General features: G+C 38.1%; 1 pseudogene; it reads left to right on the top strand.

Annotated features, from left to right (window-relative positions):
- Nucleotides 1–73: 73 nt before the first annotated feature.
- Nucleotides 74–797, top strand: LOC149844813 (cyclase-like protein 3 pseudogene; annotated as a pseudogene).
- Nucleotides 798–11,777: the final 10,980 nt, after the last annotated feature.

The raw sequence follows: 11,777 nt of genomic DNA, 5'->3' as shown, positions 1-11,777 counted from the left end.
GTGGACTTGAAAAAAATGGGGCCCTTCCCGGCCTCGCCTCATTTGGACTTGGGATGAAGGGCATGAAACGGGGATGGAGGTGGGGATGAAGGCTAAAATCCATCTCCGTGCAGCGATTAAGGCAGGGATGGACTTAGGCTTTTCCTCACCCCGCCTCGCCCCGATCCCCAATCCTTCTAAAGGATGACAATAGATCAAGAGAAAACGGGGCTTCGCTCCGCCTCGCCCCCTTTGAACCGGGGATGGAGGCAGGGTTGGAGACCTTGTCCCCCACCCCGCCCCGGTACATTGCCATCCCTAATTGAGGGTAGAAAACGAGAGAATGCCTCTTCATTTTGCCCTTCTCCTTTTGAATTTTTTGTCCTACCCTTTTCTTATCCTCCCTCCTCCTCTTAGACTGACTTCTAATCATTTTGGTATCTTTTAATGCTCACCCAGGCTACAACTACGACGTGTGCTTAGTTGGAGTGGCCATCGTCCCGCCCAAGAAGGCAGGGCTCGATGGCCAAATCATCGACATCACCCACACCCTCAGGGAAGACATGCCCTCGTCGGAGTCTTTCGAGGGCTTGGGCCAGTTCCTCTTGATCACCAAGAGCATGAAGAACGGTTCCCTCACCAACAACTCCGAGATGAAGCTGCCCTGCACTCACACCGGAACCCACATCGACGGCCCCGGCCACGTCTACCAGGAGTACTTCGACATCGGGTTCGACGTTGATACCTTCAACCTCACCATCCTCAACCATAATGCTGTCGTCCTCAACAGTAATGCTGTTGAAAAAAAAAACATTTAGGGGATTCCGGCAGCAATCGGCGGGATTGGTTCCCTTGTGTACTACACTTCACAGGCGTTGCACAGGGAGAGAACGTTTTTTATAAAAAAAAAATCAACAGAAAAAGTGCAAAATAGGAAGGCATTTTCTTCATTTTCTCCACCCTCAATGCTTGGACGCTGGTTATATACCATAGCATATAGCTAGCCGGACTCGGGTTGGGAGAGAGAGAAGGAAGACCGTCCAATTGAAAAGGTACAAACCGAGAAGTCATTTTTAAAAGTGTTTTACATGTGATCTCCATGATTAAAAGCTTAAGAACAAGCCCTCCTGACAAATTTTGTTATATAAATAATATTTTATATCTAAAAAATTTCAAACCACTGATTTTTAATGCATTATAAAATCATATGTACAAAAAAAATAATGTTACAAGAGTCATTTCTTAGTTTTTTAACAAATTTACTAAAAAATACACTTGAAAAAACCACTCCAAGATCAAAGACCTAGCTGCACCGGCTCTCTCTGTGGTTGTCCCGACATAAAAACTCTAAGGCTTACCTTTCGTCTCCAATTTTAAAAAACATTTAAAAATGATTTTTAAAAAGGATTGAATGGTTTGTGTATATATATATATATATATATATATATATATATATATATATATATATATATATATATATATATATGAAAACTTGTATCATAGAGCTGGTCCATAAGTCAAAAAGTTACTAAAAGTTTAAATAAAACCTAGAAGTAAAATATCAAAAAAAAAATCTAACAGCATTAAATAACTAAATAGGTACAGGATTTCTTTTTTAAAATGAAAATTTAGCAACTGAAAAAATATTTAGGGAAAAGAAAAGTTAAAATATTTTCTTATTTGGCTTGAACTCTCTCTCTCTCTCTCTCTCTCTCTCTCTCTCTTCTTCTTCTTCTTCTTCTCCCTAAGAGAGAATCGACCTTCATTGAAGGTGAAAGCAAGGCTGCAAGGGGAGGAACCCCTGTGGTATCCGATCAGCTCTTGTGAATTGTGTGTGCATGCAACTTCAATATCAATTTTTGGTTTTTTCAAGGTAAAGATTTCTAATACAATACACGGACACTAGAATCCCTATGCATGAGCATACTTCATATGAAATACTCTTATTGAGCTCGTATAAGTCACTTATATAGGTTCAAATCTAAATATCAACAAGAATCGACGTTGAAGTAGTCCATAGAACTGATCCACTTATGGACCAGTTCAAATTCACCTTAGGACTCGAACCAAAGAAAAAGTATTTCTGACTAAGGCTTTTTCTGTTTGCTTGGTTTACCACTCGTGCCTCTACCTAAACTCTCATGCTACTTGTACTAGATACAATGATCCGGCTCATTCATGAATTTTTCGTCCATATTATATAATGTTATTTTCTCTATGCAAACAAAAAGAATCTAATATGAGTGACAATTGAGCCACAACATAAGATTCAGGCTTTCAGTTTGGGCTCATGGATGCAAAATTCAATGCCAAGGATGCTATCATGCCATTGTATAAATTGAAACACATCAACTTATTTATGCATTTAGTTATAGTCATTGATCATGATTTACTATATGCATTCATACATAATCAGACAAAACAATATAATGCACAACATAAGAATTTCGATAACAGTGTTCATTCAATCATAATCATGTTGGAATAAGCCTTTTCAGTGTCATGCCTCTTTAGGCACTCAGAACTTGCATGTACACAACATTATATGTTATATCTGCATGCTCATTTAATATTTAAAAACGTAGATTCATACCAGACGTTCATTCTATGCATTGATTAACCGGTCAATATTCGGTTAGGGATTTGCTTAAGCTCATAACTACTTTATGTATAGACGAAGAACATAACTCAAACTTTTATAGAATGTACAAAATTTTGTCAGCTTTTCAACACCACAAACCGTCCGTAAAAACTTTTTCGAACGAAAAAGATACGAACAATTTACTGGACTAAGATCTGATCTTATATCCATAGACGAGAATAACATAACTTGTATGAAACTGCTAACACATGTCACTTTTTTTTTTTTGCAGACATCTGAACCACTCATGACCTAAATCAATAGTGTTGTGTCGGTCATGACCCATGTGGTCGGTGAGGCATAAGAGCAGCCAGTTGGGCATCGGAAAAACACCAGCTGGTTTGCTCTATACCGTATACATATATATATTTTTATATACACATTGTATAATTTATTTGGTAGCAAATAAAAATGCAAAGGAACTAATGAAACTATAAGAGGCATCCCATAAGACTCATCACTCAGAAATAAAGAAATAGCTTGCATTTTGATTTTTATTTACATCACCCCTCAAGTATGCACGCACACACTCGTACCTACACATAGGCATACATGCATGCCTAAACGGCACTGTATTTTTTTCTTTTCTTTTTTTAGGTAAGCTGGGGTTAGGCAAACCCCACCGATTACACAACACAACATTTGGGTTTTGATCTTGCAACGTCCCAACACATGTGACATGCACTAACAGATCCTGCCAGCATTAGCGTGAGGACAGACCAGTCCGGGACTGGTGTGATCTATTTTAGGATCTAAACCCAGTTCCAATGAGGACTGGACTGTTTCTTAGTGGATTGGACCTATAGGTCTAATCCATTTTTTAATCCATCGAGGAATCTGCCCAAAAAAACACATTTATTATTGCCTATATATTTTTTTGTTGAAATGTTGGTCATAAGTCTGGACAGAACCAGTCTCAATAGGGACTGATCTGATCTGACCGGGCTTAGGTTCAGCTCTGATTCGTAACCAGATCAGACCCTAAAGCTCCACACCCTTTTTTTTTAACTCAACAGGCCCAGCCTGTGATAAGGCTGGTCTGTCATAAAAAAATATTATTTTATTTTGTACAACTGTCACTAGAGTGTGGGACATACCCGGTCCCATATGGGGACTGGTCTGATCCAACTTTTATGGTCTGGGCTTAAGTTTGATCCGTAACCGGATCAGATCCCAAAGGTCCAAAGGCCACTCACATCTTTTTATTTTGAAAACTTCTATTTCTCATTTATTGATTCAAATGTTCAATGTCATGGAATAATACCCAAAATATGATTCTCAACAATGTTATCCACAAGGATCATGGCAGGTAGGTAATACATGCACATGTTAGTCTTTTTGAGGAAATGGCCACCACATTCCCAAAGAGTGTCAGGATTGTCCTATGACACAAAGTTAAATTATCATAATTTTAACACTAACCCATTTTGGTAACGTCCTCTTATTTTATGTACCATTGAGAAACATCATAGAAGAACTATCAGTAAGCCACAACACACCCAGTAAGTACACAGCTACTAGTCTTGCAAGTTTCATGAAGAAATATTTTTGGTCATCAATGACCTTTACATAACTTGCATTATGTTCTTCCAACCTTTGGCTAAAATGTAAATCAAAGGCCATGTTCATGCAAGTGAGAAAGCCTGTGAATGAACAGATAAAATATCCATACAAATAATGGCATCCATGTGGATATATGGCGACTTCGTCCTGATCAAAAGCAAATAATACAAGATATGATAGAAATTTTACAAGATCAACTCTGCCTTTGGCTGATAATTTTAACTTTTACTGAGACATATGCAGGTGCCTCCCACTTCATTCTGACTCAATTTTCCTATGATCTTTCATGGGATTAATTTAAGTTTGCAACCTGCATCAACACTGTGAAGTGCTAGTGTGTACAATGGTACATGCTGTCTAGGTTTTTAATTGGGAAGGGCTCAGTGGTTGGTCATATTAGATTCTTTTTGTTTGCATAGAGAAAATGACATTAGATAATGTGGACGAGAAATTCAATAATGAGTTGCACCATTGTATCTAGTATGAGTAGCTTGAGAGTGTAAGTAGAGGCACGATTGGTAAACCAAGAAAACAGAAGAAGCCATGGTCAGAGATACTTTCTTGTTGGTTCTAGTCCTAAGGTGGTTCTAAACTGGTCCATAAGTGGATTAGTTATGTGGACTACTTCAACACCCAATCTTGGGGATATTTAGATTGGAACCAATATCAGTCCTAACTTTGTTAAGACTGTTATACGAGTTCAATAAGGGTATTTCACATAAAGTATGCTTGTGCATATGAATTGTAGTCTACGTGTATTGGATTAAAAAACCCTGCCTCAAAAAAGCCAAAAAAAAAAATATTAAAGTCATACGTGATTCGCAAGAGCTGGCCAGATACCACGGTAGGTTTCTCTTCTTGCAGCCTTTCTTTAACCTTCAATGAAAGTTGATCCTCACTTAAGGAGAAGAAGAACAAGGGAGAAAGAGAGTGAGTTCAAGCCAAATAGGAAGGGAGGCATGTGACCCCTTTTTATAGGTTTTAACTTTCTTTTTTCCTATATCTTCTCCAGCCCTTAGTTGCCAAATTTTCATTTCCAATTTTTTTTCATACCTGTTTGATTATTTAATGCTATTAAATTTTTTTAAAGATATTTAATCTTAGGTTTTATGTAAACTTTTAGTAACTTGTTGAATTTATTTATCTTGTTTTCTTATAGGGGCTCCAGCCACGTAAAGAGGCCCCACTAGGGTGGACTTCCCACACTAGGAAATGCCTTTTCTAATTACACAAGACTTGAAAATCTACATTCCTATCTATGGCCTAGTAGCCTAATTTATCTTAAAGCTTAATTTAGGAAACTTAAGATTTTATTTTGAAAGTAGCTATTTTCTAAATATTTTCAGAAATTTATAGCATAGGCATTATCAGGTGGGATGAGACCATATAGGTGAGAACATCCAACCCATTGGACCCCTACAATTTATTAATTGTGCTTAATGATTTATTTATATTCCACAACATTTTTAATTTTTTTTAAATTTTAAATGGACTTCTAATCTAATAAAGTCCAAATCCATTTGGCTAGATCCATATCCATACTCCATTATTGAGACTCAAATCCAAATTAAAAATCTAAATTCTCATTAAATTGTACCTGAATTAAATTAAATTTTAAATATAATTTAAATCCAATTTAACTTTGAATTTAAATTCAATTTCAGCCCTAATTCAATTATGATTCTATTTATTGCACTGACGTACAGGTTGAGGACCCCACAACAAGTCGTTTGTGAACGATTTCTGGCGTATGCTGACCACAGGCTTATTTCAGGTGACCTTAAAGATGTTTTGAAATAAAGTGCACTCCCAAAATAGGTGAACTGCATATTCTTCGATCACCTCTCACAACACACATTTACTTGAAAGATGGAATCCGATGGATTTGAGAAAGCTGTCAGTATGCACCCGATCGTGTAGGATAATCCATGCCAAGAAACGAGATCGAGGAGTCGGTCCCTTGCCCCAGATAAGGCTTGCCGGGAATCGATCCACCCCTGAAGGAAGGAGTGAGAGGTATCATTCTTTAGCACGAAAAGAGCCGTTTGGAGCAAAGGCACGTCCTAAGAACTGAAACAGCGAGTCAACAAGGTCATTAATAGAAAGAACCGCAGACCAAGCTTGGATCCATGATCGACGAAGCTTTGACATTGCTTGCTGACTCACGTGAGTGGCCCCAACCAACGATTTCACACCCCCGTATTTAGCAAGAAGAACGCTGGCACACAGAAACCCGTGTTGATGCGCAATCCAGCTCTGCTTCACGACGAGAATCACACTCCTCAATTGGGACGTGGCTCGAGAGAAAGAGAGAACCTCAAGAAGGGCTAAAGGGGCGGGTGGCTCGAGAATGGGTAAAGGGACGGGTGGCTTGAGAATCCTCGAGAAAGGGTAAAGGAGAGCAGGGACGGAGAGATGGGGCAGGCCAGGTCTGAAATACCCATTTCCAATAGAGCTGAGCCTTATTGAGCTCGACAGGTTGATCAAGCTCGCCTTGTTTACTTGTTCGAGCTTCAAACCAAGGTTCAAGCTCAACTCATTTACAGCACGAACAAGCCAAGCCTTAACCGAGACAAGCCCGAGTCCGGCTCCAGCCATCTCGGTTCGTTGTGCATCCCTGGTAGCAACTTTCTTTTTTTCGCAGAGCATATCAGGTGCAATGTGATTGCAAACTTTTGGTGTGCTGCTGCACCTAATCACCCTTCCGGATGGACTGCACAGCGGATAAGCTGCAGATCATCAAACATGTGCAATTATATTGCATTTTCATCTTTGACATTTGATTCTGTTTATAGGGAGCACTCATCTACACAAGGCAAAATAAGTTTTTTGCTGCATTTAATGCAGTTTAAGATCATTTGACACGATGCTCCTTTTCTGCAACAGTGGCATGGTATACGTTACTACTACCTTTACTACTTTTTGGAAGGAAAAAGAAACCTTTTCCAAGTTTACCACTTTCTCATGTATATTTTCTAAGACCTACCAATGAGAAAAGGACTATCATGAGAAAGGCATCCCAGGTGAAAGAATTTTCATATGAAGGTTTTCCTTTTCAGTTTTATAAGCAATTTGTTTCATGTTGGAAAGGTTGGTGGAAATTGTGTGTTGATGTGGGAAAGAGAGGGAAAAAATATAGAAGTGGGTATAAAGTAAGGCACATGCTTCATTTCAATTGCCCATACAAAAATTACATGTGCATCTATTCAATGTTGGTGAGAAGGTTTATGTATCAACTGCATGGTCAATGGTAACAAGAGCTGCTTTTGACCATGGGCCCAACAGGAAAGTGATATGGGCATGTTTGTTTCACTTTGGTAGGAAAATGAGGGGTTTAATATGTAAACCATCCATTTTTTCATATGAAAGAAGGGTGAAACAAACATGCCCTAAAATATCGTTCCTATTGGATGTATGTATAGAACGGAATCAAGATTTGGTTATGTCATACTGCATGCCTTATTTTCTATTAAACTCAACTAGACCATTCGGTTGGTCAAATGTCCGACCCAAACCCAAACCCATACCATTGGTAACTTTATTTTTCAGAGGCAAGCTGGGGTTAGGCAACCATACTATTGGGATTTGAACTTGCAACATCCCAACAAAAGGTGATGTGCACTAACTGCTCCTACCAGACAAGCAGAGCCCCCATTTGTCCGTACTGTTGACACTTGACATACTTACTCTAATGTAAAAGTTAATTATGTAAATATGACATTACAAATTAATTTTATTTTACCAACTTTACCTTGCCTCAAAGGTATCAGGGACCCGGGGAAAAGGGAGTCCAGCCCCGCCTTGCCCGTTTGGACAAGGGATGGAGGTTATGAAACAGAGATGGAGGTTATGGACTTACACTTTCCCTCGTCCCACCCCATTTCCATCCCTGATCTCCGCCTTGCCCTGTCCCCTATTCTTTAGGGATGGCAGTGGACCCAAAGGAAACGGGGGCCCGCCCCACCTCACCCCGTTTAGACAGGGGATAGAGGACATGAAATGGAGATGGAGGTTAAAATCAAAACTATTGCAAGGATGAAGGCGGGGATGGAGGGCAGGATTTTAAGACTGGGCATGGGTGGAGACCTTGTCCCCCGCCCCGGTCCATTGCCATTCCTACTCAACTGTAAAGGCATTATAAAAAATATTGTCTGTTAATGATTGGTCCAAGGTTCAATGATTGGCATTTTTTAACAAAAGAATTTATTTTATTTTTTATTTCTAAAAAATAAATTTTATAATAAATTTTTCCATTTTTGCAAAAATTTTACTGATAAAACTTGAGAAAAAATATAAAATTTAAAAATCTCACAAGAAATTCTTGACCGAAAAATTGCCGTTTCAAACTTTTGTTGCTATGTCAGTGGCCAGTCAATGTCAACAAGGAACATAATCATAAGAAAGCCATGTTGAAAGCCTGTGGTGATGAATTTCAAAAGTTTGTTCCCACTGATGCCAATAGCTCATTGATTGCATGGTTGGTACTTTCTAGTGAAAAAAATGGATAACATTAGGTGACGGTCGACACCAGAAGGCAAGAAGACAAGGAGGAGGCAACTCACATAGTCGGCATATTTCAAAAATAGATTCTCCCTTTGTTATTTTCCTGAAGTAACCTAATTCACTTTAGGAGGAAAACAAAGACCACGATGCTTATTATTAATTTTTTTTATGTTCAGGCAAGTTGGCTTGTGTTTGTTATTATTATTATTTTTAATGTTCAACTTAACCTCAAATTTAACCTAGCTGACTTTTCTCTTTCTCTTTGTTCCTTCTTTTGCAGGGATCTTAGGCTTGGCCATGGCCGCCCGTGATTTCACTGGGCCATGACGAGCGGAGATAGGTACTCCATTAGCAAGTTTATCATTTCTTGTTGCTATTCAGGATGGACTAAGGGACCCGTTTCAAGGGCAAAAGCTTTGGCGTGGCTAGTGGTTCTTGAACGTGTTCAAACCCAGATTAATGTCAGGAAACGTGGGCTTCAATTTTTCAGCATGTATGTTCTTTGCGAGAAGGCAGTAGAGGACACGACTCACCTATTTTGGTTTTGCCCGATAATTCTAGACATATTTTTTCAAACTTGGGGTGCATCGTCTATTCAAACTCGTTCGAGTTTTGTTATTCGGGACCTCTTGCTTGGTCCCATGATTTTACGAAACAAAAAAAATGAAGATTATTATGGCAAGTATGGTTGTTTTCAGCATGGTGGGTGATCTGGACTGAAAGAAACTGATATCTTTTTCAGGAGCATCAAATTCGATTTTGGAAGGCTACGTCAACGGGTTATGTTTAATGTGTATCTGGCTCTTAAGTTAGGTAGTAGAGAGGGGGGGGGTTGGATCTACTTGTAGTCTGAATTGTGCACTCTTACTCTTATGTTCCTCTCTCATCCAATATTTTGTTTAATGATGAATGTTCTCTCTCTTACATGCTTATTATTATTTTTTTTAATGTTCAGGCAAGTTGGCTTATGTTTATTATTATTATTTTTTTTAATGTTCAGGCAAGTTGGCTTTGAACCCCAAATTTAACCTAGCTGACCCCTCCCTCTCTCTGTCTCTCTCTTTTATTATTAAGTTTTTTAATGTTCAGGCAAGTTGTCTATCTTGACGATTAGACAGGTGGAGGAGGCCTTTCATTTTTTGTAGGGGTTTGGACATCGATCAGCTTGATGACGAACGGCATCCAAAGTGCATTGGACAGTTTTCCATAGATTTAAGCTTCGTGGAAGTGGAACCTGATCCACTCTCAAAAGGTTACTTATAAAAAAAAAATTTAATAATTATTTTTCATTATGCGACCTCTTGGAACTTTCAAACTTACAAAATACACCATGGCTGTGTAAAAAATTAACGTTATTTACAAAAAATACCTAATTATTTTTTATAATTGAGGCTTATACCTAAAAACTTATAATTTAAAAGCATACCCTCTTTATTTTCAATTATCTAATTACACGCTCTTTAGCAATAGTGAAATGATGAAAATTTGTTTAACAATGTTTTTTATTCAAAAAGATGGATAAAATGACACAAAATTGAGTTGCATAAAATCATCAATTAATAAATAAATACTGGTTTAATTTGTTTATAATTTTATACAATGAGGTAAAAAAATGTGTATATGAGTTTTTCCTTGGAAATCAAGGGTACAAAACTTTGGGTTCAAATCCAAGATTCCGAACCTAATAATTGGATTTATATTAGAATTTTTTTAACAAGCACTTTTTTCTAAATATAAGTATCACATGCTAATTTTTTCATTAATAAAGCAAGTTTTTCTGCTGATGTTTTAAAAAAGATGGTGGATCATCTTTTTTTTTTCTTTTTATGCATTCAAAGCTTTATTGAAAAGTTGTATGTTTTAAACTAAGGGTACGTTTGGTTGCTCTTTACAAATGTGAAAGTACATCTCATAAGATTTCACTTCTCATGTTTGGTTGGTTTGAGGAAGGAAATCCATTCCGACCAGCTCCTCCAAAAAAGAAGAAGACTGAAACAGGGCCTCGCGAGCGAGAGCCCTTGTTCAATTGTAGCTGGGAAGGCGATGGAGCTCACCAGAATCGATTTCGGCGAGCTTCTCCCTTCAATGTGCTTCGCAAGGAACCAAAGCAAAAAAAAAAAAAACTGAACTAGAAACTCATGAGCAAGAGCCGATGTTCAGTCATAGGAAGGGCTAATGGAGCGCGCCGGAATCCATTCCAGCTAGAGCCTCTCCCTCTAGCGAGCTCCCCCCACCCCACTTCAACAGCCATGAGAAAAAAAAAACAAATTATCTGATTTTTTGGTGAGCTTTTACCAAGGAGAAGACAGGGAAACAAACGTTGGGGGCAACCCCAATGTTCACAGGTGAAATACAGGTGTGATTCTAAATTACAACCCTACTGGTGAGATTCGAGATCTCATGGGTTGATGTGATTTTGAATCACATGTGATTCGCGTGAGCTGAAATCCCATGTTCTGTTGAGCATGAGATTTGTGCTCCTGTGAGAATAACTTTCTCATTTAGTGAATCTCGTGTGATCCAACCAAACATGCCCTAAGTTTTAATGGCATAACCTTCTTGGCCACATGTGACTGATTTGTCAGTTGACATGGGACAACCACGGTTCGAAATCCCTCAGTGGCCTTCCTATGCTGCAAGGTTGGAAGCTAAGTGCACTCTCGAAAAATAGGGAGGACCTCAAGAGTTTTACCAACCAAAGGCATGCCAATATACATACTATAGTGAGGGTTTTCCCTTAAACTAACACCAAAGATTGAAAGTAAAATAATCTGAACCCCAAACATATAGAAATATAATAATTGACAGAAGTTAATAAGGCATCTGATTTTTGTCACTGTTACCCTTACTTGTGCTTTTATAATATTTAGGATAAATACTTTAAATAGAGGATAATATTTAGGATAAACTCTATACTTTGTATAGAGTTTGATGAATGAATTATTGAGAATTTTAATTATTTTTCTTCAATTTTTCTGTCTTTCTCTAATTCCATAGCTTCTAGAGTACTGATTTTGAGGGGCTGATCAGGAGCGATCTTCTTGTTCACTAATCCTTTTTTTACCAAGATTAATAATTAATAAATTCTCAA

Source organism: Nuphar pumila, chromosome 2, assembly GCF_984573655.1.
Source record: "Nuphar pumila chromosome 2, dmNupPumi1.hap1.1, whole genome shotgun sequence".
NCBI lineage: Eukaryota > Viridiplantae > Streptophyta > Magnoliopsida > Nymphaeales > Nymphaeaceae > Nuphar > Nuphar pumila.
This window is presented reverse-complemented; position numbering and strand designations above follow the sequence as displayed.